Here is a 17,404-nt window from a genome sequence, read left to right on the forward strand (position 1 = left end):
TGACAATTTATCCCTTCCATCCCTTTTCTACCACTTGTTGCAGTAGTGGGGAGGCAGGGTAGCCTTGTGGTTAGAGCGTTGGACTAGTAACCGAAAGGTTGCAAGTTCGCAATCCACAAGCTGACAAGGACAAATTCACGTTCCCGCCCCTGAACAGGCAGTTAACCCACTGTCTAGTCACATTGAAATAAGAATACGTTCTTAACTGACTTGCCTAGTAAAATAAAAATACATAGTTAATTCCTTAATAATTGATGCATTATTTTATCCATGGTTCAAAGTGACAGCTAAACATATTTTAACTCTGAAGTTTCACAAAGGTTTGATATAGTCAAGATATACAATTGTTGTAATTGCATCTTTGATGTAACAATACACTGACATTACTTATCTCAGTGTTCTCATCAAAAGATACAAGTGGTGTTGATACAGAATGATTTGGATGAATTGGATTTGAAGGACTTGGAGAAGGCATAAGTCTGTTGTTGTTCCATGTTATTCAATGATAAATAGTATGCAAGTATTCTAAATGTACATTCTGATGAAGTCATGAGTCGTTCCATATGTTGTTTGACATCTCCCTCTAGTGGCTCAATTGTGACACAGCGTCTTCATCAAGTGCAGTAAAGTTGAAATGTACAATACTGCATGATATCACATAACGTCCAGGTATATCTCAATGGTGTTTTGTGTAAGTAGTTGAGGGTAAAATGCAATAATATGCAATTAAGGGTAACATGTTAATGTTAAGTAAAAAAAACATTTGTAAGGAATTTACAGTTTGTTCACAATATATTAATTATTACTCATTACATAACTAGAATAGGCATTAAATAACTAGAATAGGCATTAATGATTAAGCACAACAGCACATTTATTAAGAACTTTTATAGTCTGTAATAATGATACATAAGATATTTATTAGAATTAACTTATAAACTATTTACTGATCATTTAGTAAAGTCGTTTTGCAGTCCCTAATCGAGAGTGAGGACTATTCACACTTTCTTAATTCTTTATAAATGTTTTGAACAGTGACCAGTTTAATTTATCACATATAGATGGACATGCTATTGGTAGATATTCCAGCAGTACCTGATGCTCCTAAAGTTCTCAAAATGACCTGGAACATATCACTGGTTAAACAATAAGCACACAACACAGAGGATGTTAAAGGAAATATATTGAACAATTTATTCCAAAACAGTCACACTGTTGTAGTAGTGTGCTGAAGGAAGTAACGTGTTTGTCTGAAAATGATACCATTATTGTTTGTTGGCCCTGAGAACCTAAACCAAAGTGTGGATAACAGTCACTCATTCAAGCAGCTTTTAGACTGTTTACAGGGTAATAGAACCAATATCTAAATAAATAATTTAACTGAACATTACATTTAAAAGGTTACTACCTTTAATACACTACAAGTGAAGGTGTCCAAATACCTTTGTTCCTAAACGGTAAAACATATGTATGAAAATACCCTCAAATAAAAGGTGACATTTTATAATGTTGCCTCATGAAACATTAGATTTCATATCCAAAATGCTGGAGTGAAGAGACAAGTTTAAAAATATTTTTACTGCAGAGTTTTACACCCACTGGGCCAACACTGGTTGAATCAATGTTGTTGAATTTTAACCAACATGGAGTAGACATTGAATTGATGTCTGTGCCCAATGGGCAGGGATTGCTTTCAATATGTGCTGTGGCCATAGGATGGTGGTATACTTCACAATCTGTGACTGGAGGAACAACTTTACTCATTCATACATGAAAGACACGTTTGTCTGTTCTATTAAGTAAATGTGTATCTGAACTCTATGTGTTTTGGTGAAAGTGTGCCTCTGCCAAACTGAGAAGAGACCATCTGTATAAATAATACCAAAACCGTTTCATTACAGGAAACGGTGCCCAAGAAAGTATTCATACCCCTTGACTTATTACACATGTTGTTGTGTTACATCCTGAATTCAAAATTTATAAAAAAAATGTTGGTTTTTTTCATTCATCTACACACAACACCACATAACTAGAAAGTGAAAACATGTTTTTAAACATTTTTTTACAAATGTATTGCAAATTAAATACAGGAATATCTAATTTACATAAGTGTATAATGGTTTCTGCTTCCCTGAACAGCTGCATATCACGGGGGCTGTTCGATGCTAATGCAGAACGCCATAGGATTTTTTTGTGTTGGTCAAGGGCAGTCAGGTCTGGGGAGAACCAAGGGCTATATCTGTTCCTGGTTCTAAATTTCTTGAATGGGGCATGTTTATTTAAGATGGTTAGGAAGTGATTTTTTTAAAATATCCAGGCATCCTCTACTGACGGGATGAGATCAATATCCTTCCAGGATACCCCGGCCAGGTCGATTAGAAAGGCCTGCTCGCTTTGAAGTGTTTCATGGAGGCGTTTGACAGTGATGAGTGGAGGTCGTTTGACCGCTGTCTACGGATGCAGGCAATGAGGCAGTGATCGCTGAGATCTTGGTTGAAGACAGCAGAGGTGTATTTGGGGGCAAGTTGGTTAGGATGATATCTATGAGGGTGCCCGTGTTTAAGGCTTTGGGGAGGTACCTGGTAGGTTCATTGATAATTTGTGTGAGATTGAGGGCATCAAGTTTAGATTGTAGGATGGCTGGGGTGTTAAGCATGTTCCAGTTTAGGTCGCCCTAGCACACGAGCTCTGAAGATAGATGGGGGCAATCAGTTCACATATGGTGTCCAAAGCACAGCTGGGGCAGAGGGTGGTCTATAGCAGACGGCAAAGGTGGGAGACTTGTTTTTAGAGAGGTGGATTTTTAAAAGTGGAAGATAGAATGTTTTGATAGAGTTTAGGTTAGCCTTCTGGCCTATACCGTGACATATGGTGGCAGTGGTGAGGAGTGATGAATATGTGTGTGCGTTAAAGAACCAAATGGCCCGCGGCCCGCAGGCCAGTGACGGACTTCTACGTCACAGTGTGTGGTGGAACTAAAGGTTGGATAAGGTATAGTGAGCAGGACTAGAGGCTACAGTGAAATAAGCCAATAAACACTAACCAGAACAGCAATGGACAAGGCATATTGACATTAAGGAGAGGCATGCTTAGTCGAGTGATCAAAAGGGTCCAGTGAGTAGAGAGGTTGGTTGGGGGTCACGGCGATTTAGACAGCTAGCCAGGCCATCGGTAGCAAGCTAGCATAGGATGGAGGTCTGTTATTAGCCACCTCTTGCGTTCCGTCAGTAGATTATTGGGGTTCCATGTGGTAGGGGATTAATCAAAATCAGACAACAACAAAAAACAATAGATATAGTTATAGAGGCCCAAGAAAAATAAATAAATAAATAATAATAAAAATAAATAAATTGTCCGATTGTCTATTCAGATAGCAGCCGATAAGACAGCTAACGGTTAGCGGGCCGCAGATGGGCGTTCAGGTAACGTCGCAACGGAGGAGCCAGCTCCGGATAACTCCTTCGTGTAGATAACGTCGGCAGTCCAGTTGTGAAGGCCCGGTGGGCTCCGCGTAGGCAGTAAAACGGGTCCGGATAGGTGATTGTAGCCCAGGAGTGATTGATGGAACTCTTCAGCTGGCTAGCTCCGGAATAATTGATGTTTGCTCCGGTGTGAAGCGATAGTCGCACGGATAGCAGCTAGCTGGCTGTGAGATCCAGGTATGAATGTCCAGAGTTAGCGGTTGAAATCCAGGGACATGGAGAGAAAATTTGGTCCGGTATGTTCCGTTCCGAGCCGCGCTGCGCCGCACAAAACTGGCGAGAGATTTTCGAGCTAAAGGATAGCTGATGACCACAAACACGTGGTTAGCTGAATACTAACGATTAGCCAGTAAAAAAAGCTAACTAGCTTCTGATTAGCTTCTGATTAGCTTCTGATTATCTTCTGGATTAGCTTCTGGCTAGCTTCTGGCTAGCTCCTGGCTAGTTTCTGGCTAGCTTCTTGGAGGATTACAGATTTGAGGTAAATAATACTTTTATAAATATAAATTGGTGAGTGTTTTGAAAGATGAGTTTATGGAAAATTAAAAAATATATAAAAAAAGGTATGTGAAAAAAGTTGTAAATATATATATATACGGGACACGACAAGGCGAGGGACAAAAGGCGTCTGAACTGCTATGCCATCTTGGAATGTGACTGCATAGTCAACGTTAAATAAATACAGACTGATATCAAATTTTAAGCAATTAAGTTAATTGCATATGTATGTATTAAATGAATGTATTTTCAGGTGGTGTTGGTTTTCTTACATTTCAGTTAATCCAGGTTTCCAACATGTTTTTATACATTTTAAAATAATATGACAAAGTGCAGTTTTATAACTATTATGCAGCATTATTTTATATGCAACCTTAATACTGAAGGGTCATGAAAAGTGGTTAAACCAATGTATGTTGCCTATTATAGTCTATTGTCAACAATTCAATCATATTTTTAACCAAAATAAGTATTTTTAATAAAAACGAAATATTACCTATTCTTAGTCCACCATACCTTTTACTTACACCTGGTTAAGCAAATTTTTTGACAATTCTTGTTTTCAGCCTTTTACATTTTGACTATTTATTTTCATATTCCTACTATTCAAGGTCTCTATTAACAGGAATGGTGCTATATTAATCCCTCACCAATTGAATTCCTGCCTTGTGTCTGTGTCTGGTGACTGCTTTTGAGTTTTCTTACAGCCCTTTGAATGTGCAAAGTTAGAGTCTCACAACACTGAACTGCAGCAACCAAAAACTATACAAATTATGTTAATTGATGCTGGAGGGCTGGGGGAGTTGACCAATCAGGTTTAAGGTTTGTTTCATATCCACTTCTAAATCCATTGGCTGAGCATGTTGTCATGGACGTTGGCCTGGGGAAAAGGTTTATGACATTCATAAATACCTCCTCCCCCTTTTTCTTCTCTCTACCTACTAAGGTTACATTTGCAAAACCCTTGGTTAGCATAGAGATTCTGGGACAGTCAGAATGTGGGGGGAAATTAACTATATTCTGGTAATCCGAACAATTGAACATATGCAGTGGTAGTTAATGAATATGATGTCAGTTTGGTTGTCATCCGAGACATTCTCATCAATGATAAGATGACATAAACTCTACAGTGGAAAGTCTACACATCAGAGTTATCAGGTTCACATGGAAATTGTTCAATTTAAATGTTTGAATATGACATTATTTGTGATGGGATGAAATGTGATTTTAGCTTCTAAAATGTGAGATTTGGATTTTCATAAGATAGGGCTGCTCAATCAGTGGCCCTCCCCTGTGAAGGCACAAGGGCTATACAACTTTTCAAACACCCTCCTCTCCCTGCCTATATAAGCCCTTGACGACAACATAACTATCTGTTCCGGGATATGAGGATGGCGATCCTATGTCAGAATGGTTCAGATAAAACTACAGAGCGAAGCCAACATCAGCATGAGCTTTGGTTGCGAATGGTATGAACTTTGAACTCTTATTCACTACAGAAGTGATACCTCCTAGCCGTTGAGTTAGCGACTGCAGCTGCAAACACAGGTTAGGAAGGAACAGAGAGAGTATCCCATCTACCACACAACGATGTTACTACAACTTATTCAAGTTACCACCAGAGACATTCTTCAAAGGACAAAGGACTCGGTTTGGCAACACGGTCTTCCATCTACCACCAACCTACTGAAACGCAGCTCAGAGTAAATATTTATTGCATTTTCCTATTCCAAATGTGCGGTAATTTATAATGCATAAGATACTGTATATACGATAGCACAGCTTTGCCTTTGTTCCTGCCTTCCCTCTCTCTCAAACCCAGCCCCTTTTCCTTTGTGTAACAAGCTGTCATATCTGTTCTGCCCACTTGGGGACGTTTTCCTATGACGTAAAGAGTTATCCAGGTATAATTAATTATTTGGGTATGTGAATTCTGTGTGATTAGTTAGGTATTTAGTAAATAAATAACTAAACCCAATTTTTATTGCTGATTTATCTTTTTAGCCAGGGTTCTTGCAGATAACCAAGAATTTACAACTTTCAGATTATGAGACTGAAATAAGATGAAGATTAATGTTGACTGCTATTGATGTAAAATATTACTAGGTCTTTAAGAGTTTATTCGGAAGATAACAGCTCGATAAATATTATTTCGTAGTTTGACTCGCTATTTAATTACATTTGCATGATTAGCTCAATCAGGTGATATTAATTGCGGAGAAATTATTTTATAGAATAGCATGTCATATCAATTAATCTGGCATAGCCAAAGACTCGACAATGTTCTACCAGCCGGTTGAGAACAGGATTCAATAAAGGGTAGAGCCTTCAAAAATGGTTCCATATAGCACCAAAAAGGGATCCGCTATGGTCACAAGGAACCCTTATTTGGTACCATATAGAACCATTTGTTTCCAGCTGATCTCATACTACTGTATCTCTTCACATCTGAAGACACAGCTGGAAATGCAGGTAGGGGCAACTTCAGAATAGCTGCCCCTATGTTTTCTGGAACTCAGCTGTCTTAGATGATCATCGATTGGATAGAGGGCCCTCTTGGCCCAAAGCCTGTTATAGCATGGGCAGTAACACTGAGGGCTTTCACCATTTTTAAGTAGTCATATACCATTTACACTGTATATTGGATAGGCAATCACTTGAAAAACTACAAACCTCAGATTTCCACTTCCTGGTTGGATCTTTCTCAGGTTTTCGCCTGCCATATGAGTTCTGCTATACTCACAGACATCATTCAAACAGTTTTAGAACCTTCAGGGTGTTTATCCAAATCTACTAATAATATGCATATCCTAGGTTCTGGGCCTGAGTAGCAGGCAGTTTACTCTGGGCACGCTTTTCATCCGGACGTGATAAATACTGCCCCCTATCCCAAAGAAGTTCATTGCAAGCACCTCTGAGCCATATTGTTACGGCTTTCGTTGTGGAAAGGAGAGTCGGACCAAAATGCAGCGTGGTAATTTTCATACATGTTTAATGAATGAATAAACACGAACAATACAAAACAACAAACGTAACGTGAAAACCTAAACAGCCTATCTGGTGACAACAAACACAGAGACAGGAACAATCACCACGAAACACTCAAAAGAATATGGCTGCCTAAATATGGTTCCCATTCAGAGACAACAATAAACACCTGCCTCTGATTGAGAACCACTCCAGACAGCCATAGACTATGCTAGATACCCCCACTAAACCACAAACCCAATACCTAACAAATCCCCAAGACAAAACACACCACAATAAACCCACGTCACACCCTGGCCTGACCAAAATAATAAAGAAAACACAAAATACTAAGAGCAGGGCGTGACACATATAGATGTGTAGAGATTGCTACGTATCGGTCCTCAAATGGCGCTTCCCAATTTCCCTTCTTAAATACCTGAATTCCTTTGTCTTTTCGTTCAGTGCCAAACAATCCAGGCAGTTGTAAGCAACCTCTCCAGCATTATCAATATGATTTATGTTTTCTGTGCCTACAAACATAAGTCACTTTTTAATTTAAATGTCACCTTTATTTAACCAGGTAGGCTAGTTGTGAACGAGTTCTCGTTTACAACTGCTACCTGGCCAAGGTAAAGCAAAGCAGTTCGACACACAACAACAGAGACACATGGAATAAACAACCATACAGTCAATAATACAGTAGAAAATGTCTATATACAGTGTATCGGGATTGCAGCCATAACAGATTAACAGGGGGGTCAGATCCTCATAGTGTTACGACAGATGGCAAAACATTCCTCCTTCCTTCAACTGCCCTTGGTGCTCCATGGGGCAGCAGTACCACTCCTTTCATCATCATCCTGCCTGACCAGACTCAGTCACTCCCAACTTGCTCCTCATGGGGATAGCGACAGCTCTCTGCCCCAAAGTATCTATGCAGACAGTGATGTCAGTGGTCGGTGCTGGTGCCATAGCCAAATCCTGGCTGATCACTTCTGGGCCAACATCAAACCCTACCTCAGATTGGTGGCCAATCTGATTCATGTCTGATGTCAAGGATGACCCAGATTAAACCAGTCAAGAGCATTTGTGGAGCAAGAGCATAGTCTTTTTATTTGTCATGATTGTCATGCTCTCCTTGAAGTTCTTGATGATCTGATAAATGGTTGATTTAGGTGCAATCTTACTGGCAGTAACATCCATCCATGCATAGGCAAGATAATAATAATAATATAATAATATAATATATCCCATTTAGCAGACGCTTTGAAGCCCTGTGAAGCCCTACAAGCGGCATAGGCAAGATGCAGTAGATGGTATCGAATACAGTATATACATATGAGATGAGTAATGTAGGGTATGTAAACATATAAAAGTGCCATTGTTACGTCGAGCAATCCCGGATCCGGGATTCTATTTATAGCCTCAAGTTCATTAGCATAATGCAACGTTAACTATTCATGAAAATCGCAAATGAAATGAAATAAATATATTTGCTCTCAAGCTTAGACTTTTGTTAACAACACTGTCATCTCAGATTTTCAAAATATGCTTTTCAACCATAGCTAAACAAGCATTTGTGTAAGAGTATTGATAGCTAGCATAGCTATAGATTTCAGCCAGCAACATTTTCACAAAAACACGAAAATCATTCAAATAAAATAATTTACCTTTGAGGAACCAGATGTTTTCAATGAGGAGACTCTCAGTTAGATAGCAAATGTTCAGTTTTTAAAAAAAAATATTATTTGTGTAGGACAAATCGCTCCGTTTGTTCACGTTCGGCTATGAAAAAACCTGCCCCAGGACTACCTGACATGATGACTCCTTTGTCCCCAGTCCACCTGGCCGTGCTGCTGCTCCAGTTTCAACTGTTCTGCCTTATTATTATCGACCATGCTGGTCATTTATGAACATTTGAACATCTTGGCCATGTTCTGTTATAATCTCTACCCGGCACAGCCAGAAGAGGACTGGCCACCCCACATAGCCTGGTTCCTCTCTAGATTTCTTCCTAGGTTTTGGCCTTTCTAGGGAGTTTTTCATAACCACATCACCTGCATTGCTTGCTGTTTGGGGTTTTAGGCTGTGTACAACTTTGAGATATGCTGATGTACGAAGGGCTAAATAAATAAATTTGATTTGATTAGTCTCCTTTCTCCGGTGAATCGCTTGGAAAAAGACGTGCAGTTGAAGATGACGCACCAATTTCGACGGAGGACACCAGGCGGACACCTGGCAAATGTAGTCTCTTATTGTCAACCTTCCAATGATATGCCTACAAATACGTCACAATGCTGCAGACACCTTGGGGAAATGATAGATCGGGCAGGCTCATTCCTTATTATAGCCATATAAGGAGACAATGAAAAACAGAGCCTCAAAAATCCCTGCTCATTTCCTGGTTGAAGTTTCATCTTGTTTTGCCTGTAGCATGGGGCACTCACAGACAATATCTTTGCAGTTCTGGAAAGTCAGAGTGTTTTCTTTCCAAAGCTATCAATTATATGCATAGTCAAGCATCTTTTTGTGACAGAATATTGCACTTAAAACGGGCACGTCTTTTATTCCAAAAATGAAATAGCGCCCCCATAGATGTAACAGGTTAAATTGGCTAGTGATACATGTATTACATAAAGATGGCAAGATGCAGTAGATGGTATAGAGTACAGTATATAGAGTACATATGAGATGAGTCTTTAGCGTATGTAAACATTATAATAAGTGGTATTGTTTAAAGTGGCTAGTGATACATTTTTAACATACATTTTTCCATTATTAAAGTGGCTGGAGTTGAGTCAGTATGTTTGCAGTGGCCACTCAATGTTAGTGGTGGCTGTTTAACATTCTGATGGCCTTGAGATAAAGCTGTTTTCAGTCTCTCGGTCCCTGCTTTGAAGCACCTGTACTGACCTCGCCTTCTGGATGATAGCGAGGTGAACAGGCAGTGGCTCGGGTGGTTGTTGTCCTTGATGATCTTTATGTCCTTCCTGTAACATAGGTGTCCTGCAGGTATTTTCTCAAGGTCACTACCCTCTGGAGAGCCTTTTGTTGCCGTACCAGGCGGTGATACAGTCCGACAGGATGCTCTCGATTGTGCATCAGTGCTTTTTGTGACAAGAATTTCAGCCTCCAAAATCAGTTTGTCTGATTTACGCCGAGGAACTTAAAACTTACTACCCTCTCCACTAACTAAGGGGCTGATCCCTCTGCTGTTTCCTGAAGTCCATCATTTGTTTGTAAGTGTGAGGTCATTTTCCTTGATTGCCATCTCGTCATTGTTGGTAATCAAGCCTACCAATGTAGTGTTGTCTGCAGACTGGTGAAATTCAGCCAGCAACGTTTGCACGCAAGGGAGTACAGGACAAATAACTTCAAAGTGTTGAAATCATTTCACCACCTTTGAAGAGGCTTGAGATGTTTTCAATGAGGAGACTCTCAGTTAGTGTGCATAGCAAATGTTCAGTCTTTCATGATGACGGAAGTGAGTGCTACTGTGGCGATGATCGTTTAGCTCAGTTACCTTAGCTTTCTTGGGAACAGGAACAATGGTGGCCCTTGGGAACAGCAGACTTAAGGATTGATTAAATATGTCCAAAAACCAGCCAGCTGGTCTGCATGCTCTGAGGATGCGGCTGGGATGCCCCGTCTGGGCCTGCAGGACAAATCGGATGCAGTCCAGGTTTTTTGTTGGACCTGTTTGGCAATGAAGTTGTTTAAAAAAACTGGGCTTATTTTCTTTTGACTGTAGACCCTGCCACATACCTCTTGTGTTATAGCAACTCACTTTGTCTCTATACTGAGCATAATGCTACACTGTTTGTATTCGGTCATGTTTCAAGTCACCTTGCCCTGGTTAAAAAGTGGTTTTCACTTTCAAATGCTGCCATCAATCCACGGTTTTCTGGTTTGGGAATGTTTTAATAGTTCCTGTGTGTAACAGCCTGCACTTGCTAAACGCTTAGCCTTTTCTTAACTGAATATACAATCCGTGTCATCTGAAGCATGGAATTTTCAGCGTTGAACAAATATGCTTTTGAACCATGGAGTATTGGTCAGCTATTCACGGTGGGGGCCTTATAATTGTCGTGGAAGTAACAAAGATCCATGCCCTGGTTGTCGACATGCTTATTTAGGGAGTCTTGTTTTCAATCCCAAGCTACAATTGCAACCTCAGGATATGTGGTTTCCAGTTTACATTGAGTCAAATACGTCAGGGCCAATGTCTGCTTGGGGGGAATATGAGGCTGTGATTATAATCAAAGAGATGCGATAATGATTGATAAAGCGGGCGACATTTGATTGTGAGGTATTCTAAGTCAGGTGAACAGAAGGACTTGGTTCCTTTATGTTGTTAATAACAACGTCCTTTACCTCTTGAAGATCTTGTTTCTGTCGGCGCATAAGAAACCATGTTTCTGACAGCAATCGAGTGAGCCACCCTCCTTTTGAAGCTTCAGTCTGTTATTCGAACTCAATCAGCATGACAAGTGATCTCCAGTTTTTCCTGACATGATGTCATCTTTGTGTATGCAGTGGGAATGTTTTTGGGGGGATTCATTTCATTTGCATGGAAAGAGAGACTTTGCAATTAATTGCAATTTGTGATCCTCTTCATAACATTCTGGAGTATTTGCACATTGCCATCATTCAGACTGAGGCAGCAGACTTGTGAAAATTTCATTTGTGTCATTCTTTTCAAACTTTTTGATGAAGACGTTGTGTCACTCCGAGAGGAGATAATATCATGATGTCATCGAATGTACTTTTAAATTCATGTCAAACTATTTGGAACAACCACAAAATCTGTATCAACACAAATCGGTATGATGGCTGCGTGGTCAAGGTGTTTTTTGCATACACATGTCACCTTAGGCGTTTGGAAATTGAGTTTCTGATTACTTTAGATTTTCCCATGATGTCAAGCAAAGAGGCACTGAGTTTGAAGGTAGGCCTTTCATCTGAATTGCTTCCATGGAAAAATACATTTTTGCAAGCTGTTTGAGGTTATGTACACTTCTGACCCACTGGAATTGTGATACAGTGAATTATAAGTTAAATAAACTGTCTTTAAACAATTGTTGGAATAACTTCTTGTATCATGCAAAAAGTAGATGTCCAAACCAACTTGCCAAAACAGTTTGTAAAATAAATATTGGTTTTAATAAATGAGTATGTTGGACTTCTGTATATCAGTGTTGTAACCCAAACAAGGTGTAAATCTCTAATAAATTACAAGACTAGACCCGTAATAACAAGTGCACACTGACACGGTATCTCAAGCAGATCAGAAATTGAATAATAATTTGGAACACCTACTTATCATGGGAAGTGAGACAAGACAGTCCTGGGTTGGTGGTAATGATCCATTTTCAGTGAAGCCTAGAGCTGGTGATGTAGACCTCCAGAGCTGGTAAACGGAATGACAGTGGAGAGCCAGAACAGGTCGCCAGGCGAGAGGCGCACCGGTGGCGGCAGACTCGGCCCGCTCGATGATTCACAGCCATACTCGTCCACTGCAGGGGCCTCGGTCTGCCTCGGATACCAAGGTGCCAGGCCGGCTGATGCCCCAACGTACTCAGCTCAAGGTAGAAAATCTGCCCTCTCCCCCAGCCAGTCCTGACAGTAAGATCTCAGCAACATGCCCACTTCCTGACCCTCTCCACCTGCCCATTTGCTTTACCCTGAGGGCCGTGACCCCCAGGTGTTCCATGAACGCCTTCCATCGTGTGAGGTGAACTGAGGGCCATGGTCTTGCCCTCCGGGATCCAGTAGTGCAAGAAGATCTTGAGTAAAAAAGAGCCTCCGCGGTTTGCATGGCCGACGGGAACCAAGGCAGTGGAAGGAGGCGACAAGCTTTGGAAAGCCGGTCCATAATGATGAGAACGGTGGTGTTCCCCTGGGAGGGGAAGGTCAGTGACAAAGTCCACCAGCGGTGAGACCAGTTTCATTGTGGAACCAGCAAGGGAAGGCACTTTCCATAAGGGAGGTTTCTGGGCGTCTTACACTGGGGACAGATGGAGCAGGAAGAGACGTTCTAGCCAAGGTGGGCCACCACTACTTCTCAGTTACGCAGGCATGGTATGGCCTATCCCAGGATGACACAACAACACAGGCACTGTGTGCGCCCAATGGTAAAAATACATTTATTAAACATCTTTGGAATGATCTTATGAATCTTACACTATAAAAGTTGTTTATAATTATGTGAATTACCAGTTAACTAAAATAAATATTGGATTAATGACAAATGAATAAACAATTTACTAATCAAATATAAATGATTTAGTGTGATACCCACTCTCTATATTCCTTCAGAGTAAACAGCATCTGAGAGAGCTGCTCTGGTGTGACCCTTGACCTGGCAGCAGTGATGTAGTGAGAGTAGTGGTACTTTTCATACACCAGTATGTTGACATTGAAGTGTCTGCTGTGGTCTCCTGCACTATTGTGCTGAATTATTCATGTGTAACTGTAGAGGTTATTTATAAATGTGAGAATACCTAGATGAATAACATTACATGAAATGGGGCATAATATTAAAAAGTGAGCAGAATGTAAATTCCTTACAATGTGTGCCCAATGGGTGTAAATCTCTGGAGTAAAACTTTTTTTAAAACTTTGCTCTTAAGTCCATCATTTTGGATTTGAGATCAAATGTTTCAATTGATGCGACATAATATACTGTCACTTTTTATTTTAGGGTATTTTCATATGTATATATATATATATGTTTTCCCATTTAGAAATGAAAACATCTTCTGTATCTAATCCCCCCAATTGAAGAAGTCATAAGTATTTGGACACCTTCACTTGTAGTGTATTAAAGGTAGAAACCTTTTAAATATAATGTTCAGTTAAATTATGTATGTAGATATTGGTTCTATTACCCTGTAAGCAGTCTATGAACTGCTCTAATGAGTGACTGCAACCCACACTTTGGTTTTGGTGGTCACTGCCAACAAACAAGAATGTTACCATCCTTCAGCACACTACTACAACAGTGTGACTGTTTTGGAATAAAATGTTCAATACATTTCCTTTAACATCCTTTGTGTTGTGTGCTTATTGTTTAACCATTGATATGTTCTAGGTAATTTTGAGAACTTAAGGAGCTTCAGGTACTGCTGGAATATCTACCAATAGCATGTCCATCTTTTTGTGATAAATTACACTGGTCCCTGTTCAAAACATTTATAAATTATTAGGAAGTACGAATAGTCCTCACTTTAGATTAGGGACTGCAACACGACTTGCAGAGAGTCCAAAACTCTCACGACTTACTAATGACTACTAAATGGTTCATAAAGACATTTATTAAACATCTTATGAATATACATTACTATACATTATGAATTATTTAGTGTGTTACCCAATCTCCATTGTCATTCACACTCAACAGCATCCGAGAGAGATGCTCTGGTGTGACCCCTGACCTTTCAGCAGTGAAGTAGTGAGAGTTTTGGAAGTGTTAATACCCAGTATGTTGAGGTTGAAGTGTCTGCTACAGTCTCCTGGGCTGTTGTGTTGAATAATTAATATATATAATGTAGATGGTATTTATAAATGTGAGAATACCGAGCTAAGTAACATTTCACAAATGTTTCCTTAATGTCAAATGGTGAGCAAACTGAAAATGCCTTACAGATGATTTATTACTGAATGTTATTATAAAGTGTAACACATAATTGCATATTCTTACATTTTACCATCAACTACTTCCACAATACACCACTGAGATAGACTTGGACGTTATCTGATACGCAGTATAGTACATTTCAATTTAACAACACAGGATGAAGACGTTGTGTCACAATTGTGCCACTAGAGGGAGATGTTAAACAACATATAGAAAGACTCATGACGTCCTCGGAATGTACTTTTAGAATACTTGCATACTATCATTAAGTAACACGGAACAACCACAGCCTTAGGTATTTGGAGTACACAATCCACATTGACTACAATGTATTTTATAAAACAACCTTACGCCTTCTCATGCCTCCTCCAAGTCATTCCATTCCAATTCAGACAAATCATTCTGTATCTACACCACATGTATCTATGATGACAACACTGAGATAAGTAATGTCAGTGTATTGTTTCATGAAATAAATAATTACAACAATTGTATTACAAAACTATATCAAACCTATGTTGGCCGACCGAGGAAATACAATTATAGGAACTATGAACACCTTCATTTCAGATGTAAAATACGTTTAGCTGTCACTTTGAACCACGGATAAAAGAAAGCATAAACTATTGGATTAATTAAGGAATTAACAAGTGGCAGAAAACTGATGAAATATGATAATAAATTGTCAAATAAAATAGAAAAAAATATAAAATAAATAGAGATGGAATCCAACAAATGAAATAGTTGACAACAACAATAGCTAGAGTATTTGCTGCTTTTCTCGCAGACTTATTTGCCTGTACAGTTTTAACACCAGACACACTGGCAGCCTCTTTTGAATATACCTTTCTGGCCTGTGATCTGGCCACCACAAAGATTTTCATATGAAGTGTTATAATAATAGAGCACGGGACAAACATTGTAATTACAATGTCAATGATATTAACCCAGGTTATTCCTTCAAAAATAAAACATTCTGTCAAACACATACGCAGTACCTGCACATTTACAACATTTTTATAATAACAGCATCGTAAATGATACAACAACACCAAGTAATGGAAATACAACACATCATTCTTGTTATTGTTATTTTAGAGTGGTACAATAAGGGATCACACACAGCAACATAGCGGTCAATAGATATCAAGACCAAATTGCCAAGCGATAAAGAAGTACATAAAAAAGTAATGTAGAATTGAAACACACAGAAATATTCTCCAAAACCCCAGCATGATTCCATTATTGCTACAGTCATTACTGGTATCACAATCAGTCCAACCAGGAGATCTGACACAGCCAGAGAGAGGATGAGCAGGTTGGTTGGAGTGTGGAGCTGCTTGAAGTGAGAGATGGAGATGATCACCAGTAGGTTCAAAAATACTGTAACTGCTGAAATCAATGAGAAGAAGATGTACAGTGTTATGTAGATAGATGTCGATAGCAAAGCCTTTCTGCAAGAAGAGTTTCCGTCTTGAAAACAGTATTGAACATCTTGATGTTTCTCCATTTGTAATAAAAGGTACAAATGCTGAGGTCCTGCTCCTGCTTGGTCCTGTGTGTTACCCTGTCATGTCCGCCTTCTGACAAACTCTGAGCTCTGCCTCTCTATTTATCCCTGAGTTACTGACAGAAACTATCCTCACACACGAACAAACGGTTTGATTAACATATCATGCATGAAAACATGATGTAATGTGTGACAGGATTGGATGTTGTTGTGCCCACAAAGTCTGTCCTTCAGTCTTACTGATAGTCAGAGATTATAGAAAAGGTACATTTCCTCAACTGAGCATTTTAATATGGAAAATATAGTATTGTTGAGGTCACTCAAAAGGCTATTTTACATGGGAAATAGGATAACTATTTGAAGTTAACAAGCAGTCAGCTTTTTCAAGCTAGCCTTTTCTTCGCTACTATGGCCTATTTATTACCTATCTCCTCATATGCCTCTTGCACACACTGTATATAGACTTTCTTTGACTTGTTTATTGTGTTATTGGCTTGTTTATTGTGTATTCCATGTTATTCCATGTGTAACTCTGTGTTGTTGTCTGTGTCACACTGCTTTGCTTTTTCTTGGCCAGGTTGCAGTTGTAAATTAGAACTTGTTCTCAACTAGCCTACCTGGTTAAATAAAGGTGAAAGAAAATATTAAAAAACTGTGTTCTGAACCAATCACCCCTTAATGTTGTTTTCCTTTTCTGGCGTGATGCTCTCTGATTTAAACAACAAAATACTACATGTAATATCCATTTAATTTAGTTGAATCAATCATTTCAAAAGCACTTATTAAAGAACCAGTCACAATGAATTGACAGCTGTTTGGGAATAATCCACTATTAGCCATTTAATCAAGTTAGTCCTCCTCAACATCTTCAACGGTGGGCCACAGACCCTGGGCACAAGGACCATCTATAATACAATTATAATTACTGTATTGTAACAGTAAACATACATTGCATAAAATCCTGTGATTGTGAATGTCACCTATGGGGCATTAATATGTATGACCTAATTTGGTAATAATAATCAGTAATAAAACATTTGTAAGGCATTTACATTTTGCTCGCTATTTACTAATCCTTACTCCCACATGTTAAATATTAGTAAACTAGCTATTCTCACATGTTTAATAAACAACTTTTAAATTATGTATTAATGATTCATTGGATCTTTTTATATGTAAATCATTTACTAATCATTTGTTTTAAGCAATTTGTTTTTGCTGTCCCTTATCTAAAGTCAGAACTATTTGTACTTTTAAAATAATTACTCAATGTGCAGTGACCTGTGTAATTTCTCACAATAAGTA

The 17,404-nt window shown here is 39.1% G+C and overlaps 2 pseudogenes; one reads left to right on the top strand and one right to left on the bottom strand.

Annotated features, from left to right (window-relative positions):
* The window catches only part of LOC135547770 (trace amine-associated receptor 13c-like), a 17,626-nt pseudogene extending 1,495 nt beyond the window's left edge, over positions 1-16,131 (bottom strand).
* Positions 1-17,404, top strand: part of LOC135547713 (protein FAM124A-like) — a 622,546-nt pseudogene that overhangs the window by 62,353 nt on the left and 542,789 nt on the right.

The sequence above is a fragment of the Oncorhynchus masou genome, chromosome 10, assembly GCF_036934945.1.
Source record: "Oncorhynchus masou masou isolate Uvic2021 chromosome 10, UVic_Omas_1.1, whole genome shotgun sequence".
Classification (NCBI taxonomy): domain Eukaryota; kingdom Metazoa; phylum Chordata; class Actinopteri; order Salmoniformes; family Salmonidae; genus Oncorhynchus; species Oncorhynchus masou.